This window comes from Pelobates fuscus, chromosome 7 (assembly GCF_036172605.1).
Source record: "Pelobates fuscus isolate aPelFus1 chromosome 7, aPelFus1.pri, whole genome shotgun sequence".
In the NCBI taxonomy this organism is placed as follows: Eukaryota; Metazoa; Chordata; class Amphibia; order Anura; family Pelobatidae; genus Pelobates; species Pelobates fuscus.
Genome location: NC_086323.1, coordinates 204,995,147 through 205,011,336, shown reverse-complemented (window position 1 = coordinate 205,011,336; position 16,190 = coordinate 204,995,147). Strand labels below are relative to the sequence as shown.

The 16,190-nt window shown below is 42.6% G+C and overlaps 1 pseudogene; it reads left to right on the top strand.

The window, feature by feature from the left end:
* The window catches only part of LOC134569303 (oocyte zinc finger protein XlCOF7.1-like), a 38,628-nt pseudogene extending 25,702 nt beyond the window's left edge, over positions 1-12,926 (top strand).
* Positions 12,927-16,190: the final 3,264 nt, after the last annotated feature.

Sequence of the window (16,190 nt, the reverse complement as noted above, 5' to 3'; positions counted from 1 at the left end):
TCGGGGTGTTCTCTTTCCCCTTAGGGGAAGTCGCGTTGGGCCCTTCCCATGGTGCTTAGGTGGTAAGGTGCCCGACTTGTTAGCCAGCCTCTTGGAGAGGGCTTCTTCCCCCGGAGCTGCCCTGGCGGCTTAATCCTCACCTGGAACTTTGTCTGGTGAATTGAGGGAAATCCGACCTGTTGGTTCACACCCTTTCGGTCTGTGGAGGATTGTACAACAGTACGCTTATTGCCCCTCAGTGTGTCTCTGTGTATAACCGGGGTCACCCAGCATTTCGATTAATTGGTACCACTTTCGCAGGATCTGGGTAGTGGTCTGAGAATGAGGACACCCTCCGTAGGATCGGGATGTACCCTGGTATGGGAGACGTGAAAGTCTCCCTATGTATAATCTAATGGTTCATCCTTATATGTCCTAGAGTTGTGGAGTTTGGCGGTATAGTGAGTTCTCCTTCTCGGTTAAGGGAAAAGCGTATGGGTCCTCCAATTGGAACATAGAGGTGTCGGAACACAAGCATGTTGCGTGCCCTGGTCTGTGCATGTAATGCCAGAGCATACTTTGAAGGTAGAAGCCCTAGACAAGGGCGCGGTGATCACCCCTTCGTACCTATGCCACTAGCGCCGGGGTAAGACTATCCTGGGGTCACCCGGCGTAGGGGGTCACCCCTGTATGTATGTCTCTTATGGCCTGTTGGGACCCTCTTCCGGTCTGTGGGGTACCGAGACAGGTGTCAGGTACGGTAATACACTTATTGCCACTAGTGGGTCTCCACATACCGCTGGGGTTCGCCCAGAACTGTTTCCATCAGTACCACTTTAGAGGTTTCCTGGAGTTGTCTGAGGAGGGGGTTGCCCTCAATAAGACCGGGCTGAACGGTCAGGAATGTCGGGACGTAAGCCCGTATGGGGAGGTACGGTAGACTCCAAATTATCCAAGGGGTCACCCTTATTGGGTACAGTACTGTGGAGCTTGGCAGCACCGTGAGCTCTCCTTTCTTGGTGCTGTCGACATACATGTGTCCATTGTGTTCCGATCTGGCATACAGTAACAGATCGTACTCCGTGGTTATCAGCCCGTCCTAGGGCGTGGGGGTTAGACCCCAATATCTATATGTCCTTAACCCTTCCTTTTTAGTTGGGTTCTCTGACTTCCTGAGGTATGTCTTGCCAGACCTCCTCCTCTGAGGGAGAGTCCTCTGCCCTCCATTCGTCTATGATTTCTAAGGACGATGGAGATAATGGTTCCTCATCCCCTGATGAGGGTCTTGTGGAGTGTCTGACACAATGGTAGTATGATTTTTCTCCGGCTGTGGGGAGACAGAGTATACGTCAGTGTGTATGTGTCTACACAGTGGCTTCCACGTACAACTGGGGGGCACCCAGGTACCATGTAATCAGTCCCACTAGGAGTTTGACTAGTGGTCTGAAGAGGGGTCACCCTCTTATCGACCGGGGTGAACGGTCTTTAATGTCGGGACGGAGCCCGGTAATGGTCGGGACGGAGCCCGGTAATGGTCGGGACGGAGCCCGGTAATGGTCGGGACGGAGCCCGGTAATGGTCGGGACGGAGCCCGGTAATGGTCGGGACGTAAGCCCGGTAATGGGAGGTATCGAAGACCTCAGTACGCTTTTGTAAGGAGTCACCCTTGTGTATGGAATTTTGTGGAAATTTCGCCATTGCGGATTGTGCGTACTTCGTTATAAGCCCCTGATTGGGCGTGGTGGTCACCCTTGTAAAACAAAATTGTCACTTCGGATAATGCCAGATTTTTAGTTGTTGTTTGTTGTTTGAAATGATTTCTGGGTAGTTCTTCAGTGCTTTGTACCAACCATCATAGCCTTCTGTGAGTGTTCATCTAATTGGGCAGTGCAGCCTGAGCCTGATGGGAATAGTTCCTGGATTGGTGTAATACAATCCCAATGGTAAGTTACCTGCAGTGGCCCTTTAGCACAGAGTTGTAGGGGTTAACTGCAGTGAGAAGTGTGCTTAGCCTGATGGGAGTTGTTCCTGGTTTGGTGCAATCCAGTCCTAATGGTAAGTTACCTGCAGTGGCCCTTTAACACAGAGTTGCAGGGATTAACTGCAGTGAGAAGTGTGTTTAGTTTTACACCTTTATATTATGTGGCAAAACTTTTATTTCCGACAATATCAGGAGTTTTTACACTTTACCTTTAAAACTAGGTTAGGTGTCCTGTGGGTAGGACCAATTTATTAATGTAATTCTTTAATGGCACATATCCAATTTGTTGTAATGTAGCCTGAGCCTGATGGGAGTTATCCTGCTGACACTGTGTTTGGTAGTATACAGACCCACAGTGCAGTGTCTCCAGCCCAGGACTGTGATTAGATATATGACATGTAGCATATGAATCCCACATAATGAAATCTTCCATTTATTGGTGTAAAAACATTTAGATATTGATAATTCTGTGCCAGTTCGTGGGAATCCCGAACTGGCGAAATTAAGATGGCCGCCGAGGATCTCGCGGTATCGCGAGATCCAAGATGGCCTCCGTTCGCGCGCAAATTAGCCGCGCAGTCCGCGCTCGCGATCGCTGACCGACGGTATCGGACGGCACCCCCTCTAACCCCCCCACCTACCCTTCAGTACCCTGGGACTATTGTTGAAACCTGGCGGTCCAGCGCGATCGCGGCAAAAAACCGCGGACCGCGAGAGACCAACAGGCAAGCAGTCAAAAAGTAACAGACCCCAGCAGGGGAGAAAACAGGCAGTATGACAAAATACACCTAACAGTCCAGGGAGGAGTATGGATAAGGTAAAGGGAGAAAAGGGGAGGCAGATGAAAGGGGTGACAGTGGAAAAGTAATGTACAATGCCCCAAAATGATTTAAAGGGGCCAGAAGACAAATTGTATTAGATATAGGTAAAGACAGTAGAGAGCTAATACTCTGACCTGTGCCTTGGCTGGAAGCGGCAAAGAAAAAGGAAATCATGTGACTGTCAGGGCTTTATATATGGATGTGATGTCTGTTACTGATTGGTTTAAAGTTTTCTGATTGACTTGTGCTGCTGGAGGCATAAAGTAAAGAAAGTTATGCAAAATACGAAGCCTCCTGTCATGTGATAAAATTATAAGGCTTTTGATTTAATTAAATAATTGCTATTGATTGCTGGTTAATTAGCTATTGTTTGCAAATAAGCAGAGGCCTACCTAGGTGTTAAACATTCCTAGTGGGTGGTGATTTTAGGAGTTAAATAAGGGTTGTTGTCATTAGCTTGGCTAATATAGCTTGGTTGCTTCATCTAAGTGTTACTTCTAAGTGTGTGGTTGGAGATATTCTGGAGAGTGTTGCTTCTAAGTGTGTGGTTGGAGATATTCTGGAGAGTGCTGCTTCTAAGTGTGTGGTTGGAGATATTCTGGAGAGAAACTGGAGGTAATCTGAGGTATTCAGGAGGACAAAAATGTAAGATTTGTTTGATTTAAATTATTCATCTCATTGAAATGGCTGACTTTGTTCAGTGTAATAGTTGCTATGCATTTGTTTCACGCTCCACTTTTTGGAGGTTTGGTTGTTGTCTAATCTGTAGACAGTTCTCTATATTGTGGCAGGAGATTGTATTTTTGAAGTCTGAGATTTGTAAATTATCTGGTAAACAAACTCAGACTGGAACTGCTGCAAAGTCACTGCCGCAGAGACATACTAGGAATGGCAGATGGATTACTGTAGGATCTGGTAGACTTGGAGTTGTGGATAAAATGCATATTGCACAGTCAGTTGCTCTACATAATTTGTTTTTTGCACTTTCAGAGTGTAATGGTGTTATGGAGACAGACTCAGGCACTGAGGGCAGTGGTGTTGTGGAGACAGGCTCAGGCACTGAGGGCAGTGGTGTTGTGGAGACAGGCTCAGGCACTGAAGGTAGTAGTGTTGTGGAGACAGGCTCAGGCACTGAAGGTAGTGGTGTTGTGGAGACAGGCACAGAAGGTAATGGTGTTGTGGAGACAGGCTCAGGCACTGAGGGTAATGGTGTTGTGGAGACAGGCTCAGGCACTGAGGGTAATGGTGTTGTGGAGACAGGCTCAGGCACTGAGGGTAGTGGTGTTGTGGAGACAGGCTCAGGCACTGAGGGTAGTGGTGTTGTGGAGACAGGCTCAGGCACTGAGGGTAGTGGTGTTGTGGAGACAGGCTCAGGCACTGAGGGTAGTGGTGTTGTGGAGACAGGCTCAGGCACTGAGGGTAGTGGTGTTGTGGAGACAGGCTCAGGCACTGAGGGTAGTGGTGTTGTGGAGACAGGCTCAGGCACTGAGGGTAGTGGTGTTGTGGAGACAGGCTCAGGCACTGAGGGTAGTGGTGTTGTGGAGACAGGCTCAGGCACTGAGGGTAGTGGTGTTTTGGAGACAGGCCCAGGCACTGAGGGTAGTGGTGTTGTGGAGACAGGCCCAGGCACTGAGGGTAGTGGTGTTGTGGAGACAGGCCCAGGCACTGAGGGTAGTGGTGTTGTGGAGATAAGTGTCTACGTAAATCGTAGAGGCGCTCGAGGTAGAGTAGATTAGAGGGCTTTATCTCGCTTAATTTGTTCGATTTTTGGATTTTGCCTCGGAGCCCATGTTGCATGCGACTGCTCGGCATGGCTGCCAGGCTCCGCCCCCGTCAAACGCTTTTTCAGCGTCTATTGCCAGTAACGTACTATGATTTTTGTGTTTTCTCGCCCAATGTACGAGGTTTAATAGTTTTCATTGTGTTGTGTTTAGCTTCTCTGCCTGGGACGAAGCCTGCTTGGTCTTGATGGATGAGATGGGGTAGGGAGGGTTTTAATCTAGTGGCTAAAATTTTTGTCAGGATTTTTAGGTCAATGTTGATCAGCAAAATTGGTCTATAACTGCCACGCATTGAAGGGTCTTTGCCTGTTTTCGGAATGAGAGTTATATTGGCTTCTAATGACAACATGGTAATGGATGTCGAGAGTTTTCTCACATTGAATGCTGCAGTGAAGTGTTGGGCAAGTGGTTGGGAAAATATCTTGTAATATTTGCCCATGTAACCATCTGCCCCCGGACTCTTTCCTAGTGGGAGTGTTTTAACTGTGTTTTTGAACTCTTCTATGGTGATCGTCGGAGCATCAAGGAAGTCTGTTTCATTTGGGGGAAGAGTGTTTTTAACCCTAGGTCTGAGAAAATCTAGTATTTCGTTCGATGAGGGGTGAGTTTGTTTAAGATTGTATAGTTTTGTGTAGAAGTTGTGGAATGTTTGTGTGATGTCGGGCATCTGTCGTGTGAGGTGTCCATTATCCTGTTTGATTTCTGCAATGAAAGTAGATTGTTTAGCTTGTCGGAGAGTTTGCGCTAAAAGTTTGCTTGCCTTCCCCCCTTTCATGTAGTATGTGTGTTTTGTTAAAGACAATTTACGCTTAGCGTGTAGTGGAAGTATATTAGTGAGTTCCGATCTTTTTGTCAGTAGCGTTTTGTATTCTTCTAAACCTAATTTAGCTTGTTTGTGATTACTTTCAAGGTTTTTCAATTCTCGGGTTAGTTGTGTAATTTTTTTGTTCCCTTTGTCGCTTGAGGGATGCGGCGGTTCGAATCAGGTCTCCCCTTATTACTGCTTTATGGGCTTCCCAGAGTAGGGTGGGGGATGTGTCTGGGTGTGTGTTCTCGACGAAATAGATATTGATCGAATCTTGTATTTGGGCGATTGTATTTTTGTCATTAAGAATTAGATCATTGAGCTTCCATTGAGATGTTGGGTTGGGCCAGGTTGGGATTAATAAGACCAATTTCATGGGGGCATGGTCTGACCAGGTAATTGGGCCATATGAAGCTGACTCAATCATGGGTAAAAACCTGTGTTGAAGAAGGATGATGTCTATACGGGAATAGGTTCCTGTGGGTGGTGAGAAAAAGGAGTAGTCCTTACGTGTGGGATGAAAGGCTCTCGAGCTATCGTATAATTTACCTGTTGCCTTATATGAGCTAGATGAGCTTTTGAGTTCGTGGTGGTGTCTAGATCGCCGTCTAGGGATATGTTAATATCCCCCCCAACAATCAGTCTGCCTTCTTGAAATGTGCTGAGTTTCTGCAGTATCTTTTTTAATACCATATTTTGCTTTTTATTAGGCAGGTATATATTTGCCATTGTTATCAAGTTGTTACCGATTTTCCCTTTAACCCCTTAAGGACACATGACATGTGTGACATGTCATGATTCCCTTTTATTCCAGAAGTTTGGTCCTTAAGGGGTTAACAAATACATATCTGCCTGAGTCGTCTGACTGGTGGTCTTGGTATGTAAACGGGACTCGTCTTCCTATTAATATTGCTACACCTCTGGATTTAGAACCTATATAATGGCCGTAATAGGTGGTGGGATAGTCCTTGTTACGAAGAGATGGAGCTGAGTCTTTACGGAAGTGGGTTTCTTGGACAAATACTATGTCTGCCTTACTTCTATTGAAGTCTGTTAAGGCTAGGGTTCTTTTTTCCGGGGTGTTCAAGCCTCTGGCATTTTGTGTAAGTAAGGTAATGGATGTCATGTTAGTTTCTTCTTGGCGTGAGCGACGAAGAAAGGTAGATACTGTATAGAACACCAAATGATGGGCTCGTGTAAAAATCCCTTTCCTCTGATCTATTCGACCTGTACGTTTGAAGTGATATCGATCGTTTAGGGGTATGTGAATAATAAATTGTCTGTGTGTAATGAAGAAATGGATGGGTTAACCTTTGTTAGTAGCGTTGTCTCATAATAACAAACAATAGATCAATATAGGAGTTGGTACGTTACAATCTATGAATCCTCGAGGGGCTTTGAGTTACAGTTATGTACTACGTCTATAGCTTTTTCCACTATACCGTGGTTGACACACTTATACTTATTCTCTCTCTATACAAAGCAAATACAGTATATATAGAATAGTCAAGAATGAAAACAGAAATAACAACAACAAGTTAATAAATCTGAAAGTAATAATAATAATGTTCTATAGTATGTAATAGTGTACTGTGATGAATAGGTGGATCGCAACTTAGTGAGTATACTAATGTGAAGAAGGGTGTATACCAGGGATGAGAAGATTTAACGATCTTCCAGGGGTGTACTACAGAGAACTCTGTGCATCTTGTAAGGTGATTATACAACTGGTTCAGGTTTGTAGTGACGGGGGTTAAGTTAACTGTATGGGGTAACTCTTCTCCGTTGCGGAGAGGTTAGGCGTTCTATCTCAACGCTAAGATAGGACCCTAGATATTTCGGGGTAGTGTGGCTGTTCGTAGCACCTAGGAGATGCTAATCACTCCGATGTATTAGTACCATAAGGAGAGTATAGGACATTAAAATATTTATCAATCGCTGGGATTCGTGGGCTTACGCTCAGGGAAGGGACAGGATGAGGTAAGATAGGGAAGGGGGGGAGGGGTATGGGGAAGGTATAACCGCTTTGGGTGGTCGTGCCGATACCGATGAATTGTACAGTATAATCAGGGTACCAGTTAAGTGCAATTTACCAATTAGGGTGGTGTATATTGTTGTGTGGTGGAAAGTAAAATATACATTCAGACGAGTTGTACATAGGACAATGACATTATACGACCTGGTTGATGAATGTTGATCGCATTGGGTAGTTGTTATGAACAAGGGTAATAGTCCAAAAACTGCAGTACCCGCGAAAACAAATGAATCCGAGTAGCATATACTCTAGTGTCTCTGATCTGACTTAGTACTGGTATGCAATAATAGATTGAAAATGTCATTGCCTCTGCGTTATTTTGACTGAACTCTCTGTATGGTCTTATAGTCCTTCAGGGCTGTGCAAGAGGAGGGGAGTTAGTTTGACCCTCCGGGTGTTGAGTAGGCTTGTCCTTCATGGCCCTAGTGGTGGTTCGGGAAAGTCATTATCTTGCTTGGACAAGCGTTGGTCGTGGGTGGCTGTAATTCGGTGAAGGCCCTGTTATCAGAACGGCGTGCACGCTGTTTGTCGTGAAGATGCCAGGTTGGTTAGTTCTCGAGGTAGAGGTGGTGAGCGTTATGCGGAGGTTTCGGGCCGTTGTCCAGATGGATCTTCGTGTATGCGCCTGTGTCTCTGCTGAGGTGAGAGAAACCTTTGGTCATTGCGCCTTTTCTTAGCTGGTGTGGTCCGGCGCTGCTGCTGACCCATAACCTCCTGGCTAGGGTTAGGTGAATACCAGTCCATAACTGTAGTTTCAGGTAGATTCAGAGCCTTAAGAAAAGGAGGAATGTCCAGTGGGGAGGTGATCGTCACGATATTCCCCTTGCTAGTCACGATCAAAGCAAAGGGGAATCCCCATCGATATTTAATGCTTCTATTCTTGAGATGCTCAGTAATTGGTTTTAAAGCCCGCCTTGCCTGAAGTGTTTACCAGGACAGGTCAGGAAATATTTGTATGGGGTGGCCATGAAAGAGTAGAGGTTCTATGGGCTCTGTCAAGGACTACCTGGTTATCGCTAGGTTCTCCTAAGATGAGGTTAAAGAGTTCAGTGAGTATCATGGATAAATCCTCACCTGGAGATTCAGGCAAACCCCTTACGCGCAAGTTGTTCCTGCGCCCGCGGTTATCCAGGTCGTCAATATGCCATTGTGTGTTGGCAAAGTGAATCATATGTGAATCAATGGTTGACGTGATATTAATTAATTGTGCCTGCACTAACTCTTTCTCTTCTTCCAGGTGGGTGACTCTTATTGTGAGCTGGTGAACATCCGATCCCATAGCCTCCATCTTGGAGAGGAAGGTGACCTCGAGTTTCCCCATAATTTTTTGCAGGTCTAGTTTCAACGGTAAGTTTTTCAAGAGGTCCCTTATGTCCGGGTCATTACCAGAACCCGTAGTTTTCTGTGAGCAATCTCAAAGTGCCGGGCTGTTAGGTTGGGGATCGAGGTGCCTCGGCCTCCGACTCGCGGTCAGCGCTGTCCTTAAAATAACGGGTGAGGGAGCCCGATTTGGATGCTGGGGTTCTCCCTGAGTGCCCCTGGGTTGGTTGGTGTTTTTTTGGGTTGCCCATGGTGAATGAAACTCTCCGATTGCTTTGGATTAGCCACTAGGTCTCCGGGAGTGATTTCAGTGTGCGTCCATCAGGCCCTGCGGTTAGCCATGCCCCCATCAAAAGCTATTTCAATCAAACTTATAACAACATTTTAACTTTTTAAACATTTCAACAGGTCACATTACATTTTAACATAGGACCCCTTATTTGATAGCAGCTTCACAAGTCTTGCATCCATTGAACGTGTGAATTTTTGGACAGTTTCTGCTTGAATTTGTTTGCAAGAAGTCAGAATAGCTGCCTCCAACCCTCATAGATCTTTTGCTTGAGGATGCTCCAAAGGTTCTCAATAGGATGGAGGCCACACCATGACTTTCTCTCCTTTTATCCCCATAGCAGCCATTGATGCAGAGGTATACTTTGTAGCATGAGATGGTGCATTGTCATGCATGAAGATGATTTTATTACGGAAAGTATATTCCTTTCAGTCTTGCAAGTCGTGAGGTAGGGCCTCCATGGGGCAGGCATGTTGCTCAATCACATTAATATCTGGGGGTTTTGAAGGTCAAGGCAACACCTTGAACTCTGTCATTTCTCAAACCATTACTGTACAATTTTTACAGTGTTGCAGGGTACATCATTCTGCTGAAATTAGCTGCTGCCATCAGAGGATGCCATTGCCATAAAGGGGTGTGCATGATCTGCAATGTTAAGGCAGGTTGTATGTATCGAAGTAATATCCAAATGAATGCCAGGACCCAAAGTTTCCCAGCATAACATTGGCTCTGCCGGCCTGCTTCTTTCAATAGTTCATCCTGCTGCCCTTTCTTCTCATTGTAAAGGAGCACATGCACTCAGCCATACATCTAATCTTAAAAAAAAAAAAAATGTGATTCATCAGACCAGGCAATCTTCTTCCATTGCTCCATTGTCCCCATTGAAGGCGATATTGACTTTGGCCACTTGGCATACGCAGTGCAGTCACATCTACAATGCTGAGAAACATATTTGCTTCTCCCCTCCTTTCATGACTGTAGGTATAGTAAGATATTTGACCTTTTATTTACTGTGTGTGTCTCTGTGTGGGAGAGGGGTGCATTGTTCTCAACCATAGTTGCAGACATTAAAATGATGGAATATGTTCCTCTATAAGCTGTGAACCCTTCCTGAAGTACAAAATATAGGTAAGTTATGCTTAATGGACAAAGTAATTTTGCAAGGCAAACAAAAAGTGTGCGTATATACAATTTTTATAATGAGGGGAATTAAAGCACAATATATATTTTTTTTTATTTATTGTGCTTTCAAGGTCTTGCTCAATCATTATCCTGTTTCATAGTTCTATTACTTATCTTTGATGAAAATATTGTTAGTTTTTCTATGGTGTAAAGTGGTAAGTATGGTAAACAAATATTTTTATAGACAGATTTTCTTTAACTCCCAGTACAATTCCACATTTCAGGTCAATCCAGGTATCTAGTAAAATGTCAATATCACAACATTCGCGTATAAGTGGTAGAAGCAAAGAGTGATGTACAAAGATTAGTAGATACATGGAACATCCTTCCAGTGAAAGTGGTAAAAACTAATAGTGGTATAGAAAAGGTAGTAGATACTTGACACAGCCTTCCACTGGTAGGGGGATAACAGTGAAATTATGTGCTGCATGTGATATACACAATGTGTTATTTGTTGCTCTAGCATAAATGTAGATATGTGAGGCTTTATGTCAATCAAATAAATCAAGTTTTGCAAAGCAATTTAAAATAAAAGGGGGTATACTCAATTTTGCTAGACAATGGGTTAAAGCACACAAAATACGTTCTTTGCAATCACTATGACACCCGATGGTCATTTTTCTTATATATTACAAAATAAGAGTCTGTTTTCTAAGTATTTCCTTTAACTCCCAGTATATTTCTTTCAGGTTTATGTGTCAGGAGAGATTTTACTGAAATAAGTGACAAGAACAGAAATACATGAAGTATGGCGATGAAGAAATCTTTTAATAACATAATCAAAAAGTCTAACTCTGAAAAATCAAGCATTTTATCAGATTCATATATGTTCTCAAAACAGATGGTAAACACAAACCTCACACCTTTCTCATGTTCTGAATGTGGAACATGTTATAGGTTGTACTCACAATTTGTTGCACATCAGAGAACTCACACGGGGGAGAAACCTTTCTCATGTTCTGAATGTAGAAAATGTTTTAATAGTAAACAAAATCTTGTTATACATCAGAGAACTCACACAGGAGAGAAACCGTTTGTATGTTCTGAATGTGGAAAATGTTTTAGGTGTAAAAAAACTTGTGTTAGACATCAGAGAACTCACACGGGAGAGAAACCGTTCTCATGTTCTGAATGTGGAAAATGTTTTAGCAGTTCAAAATCTTGTGTTAGACATCAGAGAACTCACACGGGAGAGAAACCGTTCTCATGTTCTGAATGTGGAAAATGTTTTATTAGTAAACAAACTCTTGTTATACATCAGAGAACTCACACAGGAGAGACACCGTTTGCATGTTCTGAATGTGAAAAATGTTTTAGTAGTAAACAAACTCTTGTTATACATCATAGAACTCACACAGGAGAGAAACCATTTTCATGTTCTGAATGTGAAAAATGTTTTAGTCGTAAAGACACTCTTGTTAAACATCAGAAAATGCACACAGGAGAGAAACCATTCTCATGTTCTGAATGTGGAAAATGTTTTGTCAATAAAACAAAGCTTGTGCTTCATCAGAGAACTCACACGGGAGAGAAACCGTTCTCATGTTCTGAATGTGGAAAATGTTTTATTAGTAAACAAACTCTTGTTATACATCATAGAACTCACACAGGAGAGACACCGTTTGCATGTTCTGAATGTGAAAAATGTTTTAGTAGTAAACAAACTCTTGTTATACATCATAGAACTCACACAGGAGAGAAACCATTCTCATGTTCTGATTGTGGAAAATGTCTTAGTTGTAAAGACACTCTTGTTAAACATCAGAAAATGCACACAGGAGAGAAACCATTCTCATGTTCTGAATGTGGAAAATGTTTTAGTAGTAGAGGCACACTTGTTAGACATCAGAGAACTCACACAGGAGAGAAACCATTCTCATGTTCTGATTGTGGAAAATGTCTTAGTTGTAAAGACACTCTTGTTAAACATCAGAAAATGCACACAGGAGAGAAACCATTCTCATGTTCTGAATGTGGAAAATGTTTTAGTAGTAGAGGCACACTTGTTAGACATCAGAGAACTCACACAGGAGAGAAACCGTTCTCGTGTTCTGAATGTGGAAAATGTTTGGTCAATGAAACAAAGCTTGTGCTTCATCAGAGAACGCACACATGAGAGAAACCATTCTCATGTTCTGAATGTGGAAAATGTTTTAGTAGTAGAGGCACACTTGTTGCACATCAGAGAACTCACATAGGAGAGAAACCATTTGCTTGTTCTGAATGTAGAAAATGTTTTAGTAGTAAGGAATATGTTGTTATACATCAGAGAACTCACACCGGAGAGAAACCGTTTGCATGTTCTGAATGTGGAAAATGTTTTGTCAATAAAACAAAGCTTGTGCTTCATCAGAGAACTCACACAGGAGAGAAACCATTCTCATGTTCTTAAGTGGAAAATGTTTTAGTAGTAGAGACAAACTTGTTGGACATCAGAGAACGCATACAGGAGAGAAACCATTCTCATGTTCTGAATGTGGAAAATGTTTTGTCAATAAAACAAAGTTTGTGCTTCATCAGAGAACTCACACAGGAGAGAAACCATTTGCTTGTTCTGAATGTAGAAAATGTTTTAGTAGTAAGGAAAATGTTGTTATACATCAGAGAACTCACACAGGAGAGAAACCGTTTGCATGTTCTGAATGTGAAAAATGTTTTAGTAGTAGAGGCACACTTGTTACACATCAGAGAATTCACACAGGAGAGAAACTGTTCTCATGTACTGAATGTTAGAGATTTATCTGTTAATCGTAATCTCCAGGTGAGGTGTCGCTTAAGATTTTATAATGTATATGGATTAAAATAGGAATAAAATGTTGTGGCAAACACCGCCACTGTACATTGTCCATTCTGTACATATCCTGTTTCATGTCAAATGTGTATGCCTTTAAGAACCAAGTGTCCGTAATTTGGTTCAAGCAAGTAAAAGTATTCATATGCTAATATTCGTATGCTGGCGGCATGAAAACCGCCAGCCTCCCTGCAAATCGTTTCACGAACGGTGAATTTCATCACTGTTCGTGAAACAACTAAACTACCGAATGGAGACCACACACAGGGAGTCGTGTGGCACCCATTAAGGGTTGCAACAATGTTGCAATCGGTAATTAAGAGGATTCAGGGTGGCCGTCGTTCGGCTACCGACCATGCAGCGGTCGGCCATCTTGGATCCTTTGTTAGCCCAGCGGTATTTGGTCATCGAGCGCCTGGAACTAAAATCGGCTACTCGATGGCACGAATACCGCTGGACTTCCAAGCCGTTCGGGAGCCCCGGTCTTTCGGTAATGTGGTTCCCTAAGTTCATTCGGTAGTTTGAAGGGAACTTAACTGTAATGTCTATTTCATGCGGCGTTCGGTTATTTGAGCTGGGATCTGAGCGGTACTTTCACGAACTGTGCGCTCAGACCCCAGCTATCTACCGAGCGTCCATCCATTTAAATATACCGAATATTGTACAAGTTATGTATTTTAATGTAAAATGTCAGTTCTGCTGCATGGAGGGGTAATCCACTTAACTGTATATTCTAGTGGGAGTATCCCTCTTGTGCAGCAATGCCTGATGGGAGAAATTTCCAGATTATTCAGTTCCCCATGTAGTCCCCTACTGTACAACCCCTGAAATGTCAGTAGGGAAACCCCTTGCACGGGGAATCCCATAAATACTGGAAGTCTGTGAATAAAGCCTCAGTTGACCTCCAAGCTATGTGTTGTCTAGTTCTTGGAGGGAAGGGATTGTAACTACGCTACCTGCCTTTTGCCTGTTTTTGGATATGCTTATTCTGTCTACCAGCGGAGATACCGTGGATAATACCACTACCCCGCTACAAATGTCTTGTATTATGAATTTTTAATAAATAGTAACTGTGATAGTAGCAGTCCATGTACATATGATGCATTGGTATTGTGGCACCCCCATGCTATCATCCGGGGGTGCCTAATCTGCAACGCTAACTCTGCTCTACTTGATAGCAGACTAAACGGCAACCGGGATACATTGTGGTTGTATGATCTGGTTGTTATACTAACTAGTCTGTTCCACTGGTAATACCAGGTATCTTTATTATGGTTCCTTAGCATGACTCAAGTTTGCATGGATTCCCACCAAGACCTCCTCAAAGAAACAAGACACACGCTTCTGACTGACAACTTATAGGATCACTATTTCTTAGCTTCAGCTTTTATTAAAACCGCAGCACACACATGAAATGTGTTTACAGATTATTAATACTAATGTGAATAGGAATTGGGTTAGGAGACCAGACAGAGGAATTAAATTAGGTTGAGCTAATTATTCCCCACGGTCCTTTATTCTTATCCCAGGACACAATAAACTTGGATATTCTAAGGGAAAAGCTAGTTCCCCCACCCTCCATGTTAATACAGACTATAATCAAATGTTATTGTAGTGGACTAGAAGTATTAACTGCAATATGTCCGCTTGTAGACTTAATCAGCATTCAAGAGAAACATAGCGCGGCAATCCCACTCCCATTCCCCAACAACTGAATGATACACAGCTTTGGGAGTCAACTGTTTTTTTATTGAGCCACAGCTGGCATTAATACAATTCCCTGTCCAAGGGGTTTCTTTAATTACATTCCAGGGGTTTTCCCCTGGTTGACCTTGTGGGGACAGGGAACAGAGACACATTTCCCAGACTCCTTTTCTGTACTTGGAAGATAATTGCGTAACGACAATTCTTCAATTAGATTATCTCCCAAGTACAGAAAATTAATGAGAAAACAAGAACAGGTGATTGTGCAGATAGGATATAGCTCAACAAAATTGTAGGACCTTCCTAAGTTCTGTAAGAGTAAAAAGACCAAACATAGGGTAATACGTTTAGCACATATAATTAAATTGACGAAGCTTGGTCAAACTCACAATTTGATGAGCATTTATAAGTTTGCTCTAAACTGTATAGGCAGAGTAAATCATTCAGATGTACATGGATCAAAGCTAGGTCTCACAGGAGGTGTTGATAGTCCTCAGTCAGGTAAATCAGGAACCAGGTAGCCAGGCACAGGTGAAAAAATGCATTTATTCTCAATAAAATATATTAAAAAAGCACAACGCGTTTCGACCTTATACACAAGGTCTTCCTCAGGTGCATACCATAAACAGTACCACAACATTCTTATATAGCATGCATAATGAATAAAATTACATTGCAAAACATTAACAGCTGTGTGATTGATAGTCCATCCTCTTTTACCATATATGGAATATTTCTGGTTGTAGTTAAGGTTTATTTGCCTCTTTCAAGATGTCTGCCGTGTCCTTATCGGCTATGGAGGTGCGTATGACCTCCCAAAGATGGCCGCGCATCTTTGCCGTCTAGTTGAAATGAGCACTTCCGGTCTCGCCCGGCTCCAGTCACGTAACACAACTCTGGTCACGTGATTCAAAGGAAGGGGCGTGGGTACATGGTTCATTATACAGCCGTATAGAGAAGTACACATAAACACAGTGTTCCCATAGGAACGAAGTCCGTTTTCATCCGGTTATTACAGGGATAGAAGAGGAGAAAATGACAATATTTAAATAGTAGAATCACATTATATAATTTAAAATTGTATTAAAATGATGGCAGAAATAAAAATACATTTAAAGCATAAAATATATTTGTAATTATTAAACCAGGGAAGAGAAAATATATAAGAGATATAGAGGACTTCTCTTAATGGACCAAATAGTATAAAATATAAGAATGATGTATCAGGAGATAATACTTTTAACCCTTACACCACATGCAGAGAAGGAGGTAAGACTAAATAGGATTAGGTATATTTCTAAAGCTAAAATGAGTAAAACCACACAAATAATAAGCTCTATATATAAAAAATATATATATATATTATCAAAATAAACAGATAGGCTGGGCTAAGAATATATAATTAAGACTACACAATAATTAACTACATAAATATTATAAAATAGGACCTATCTCAAAATCAATGTTTAGCCCTTTGGGGCATAAGGTTTGGAGTTCAAAAA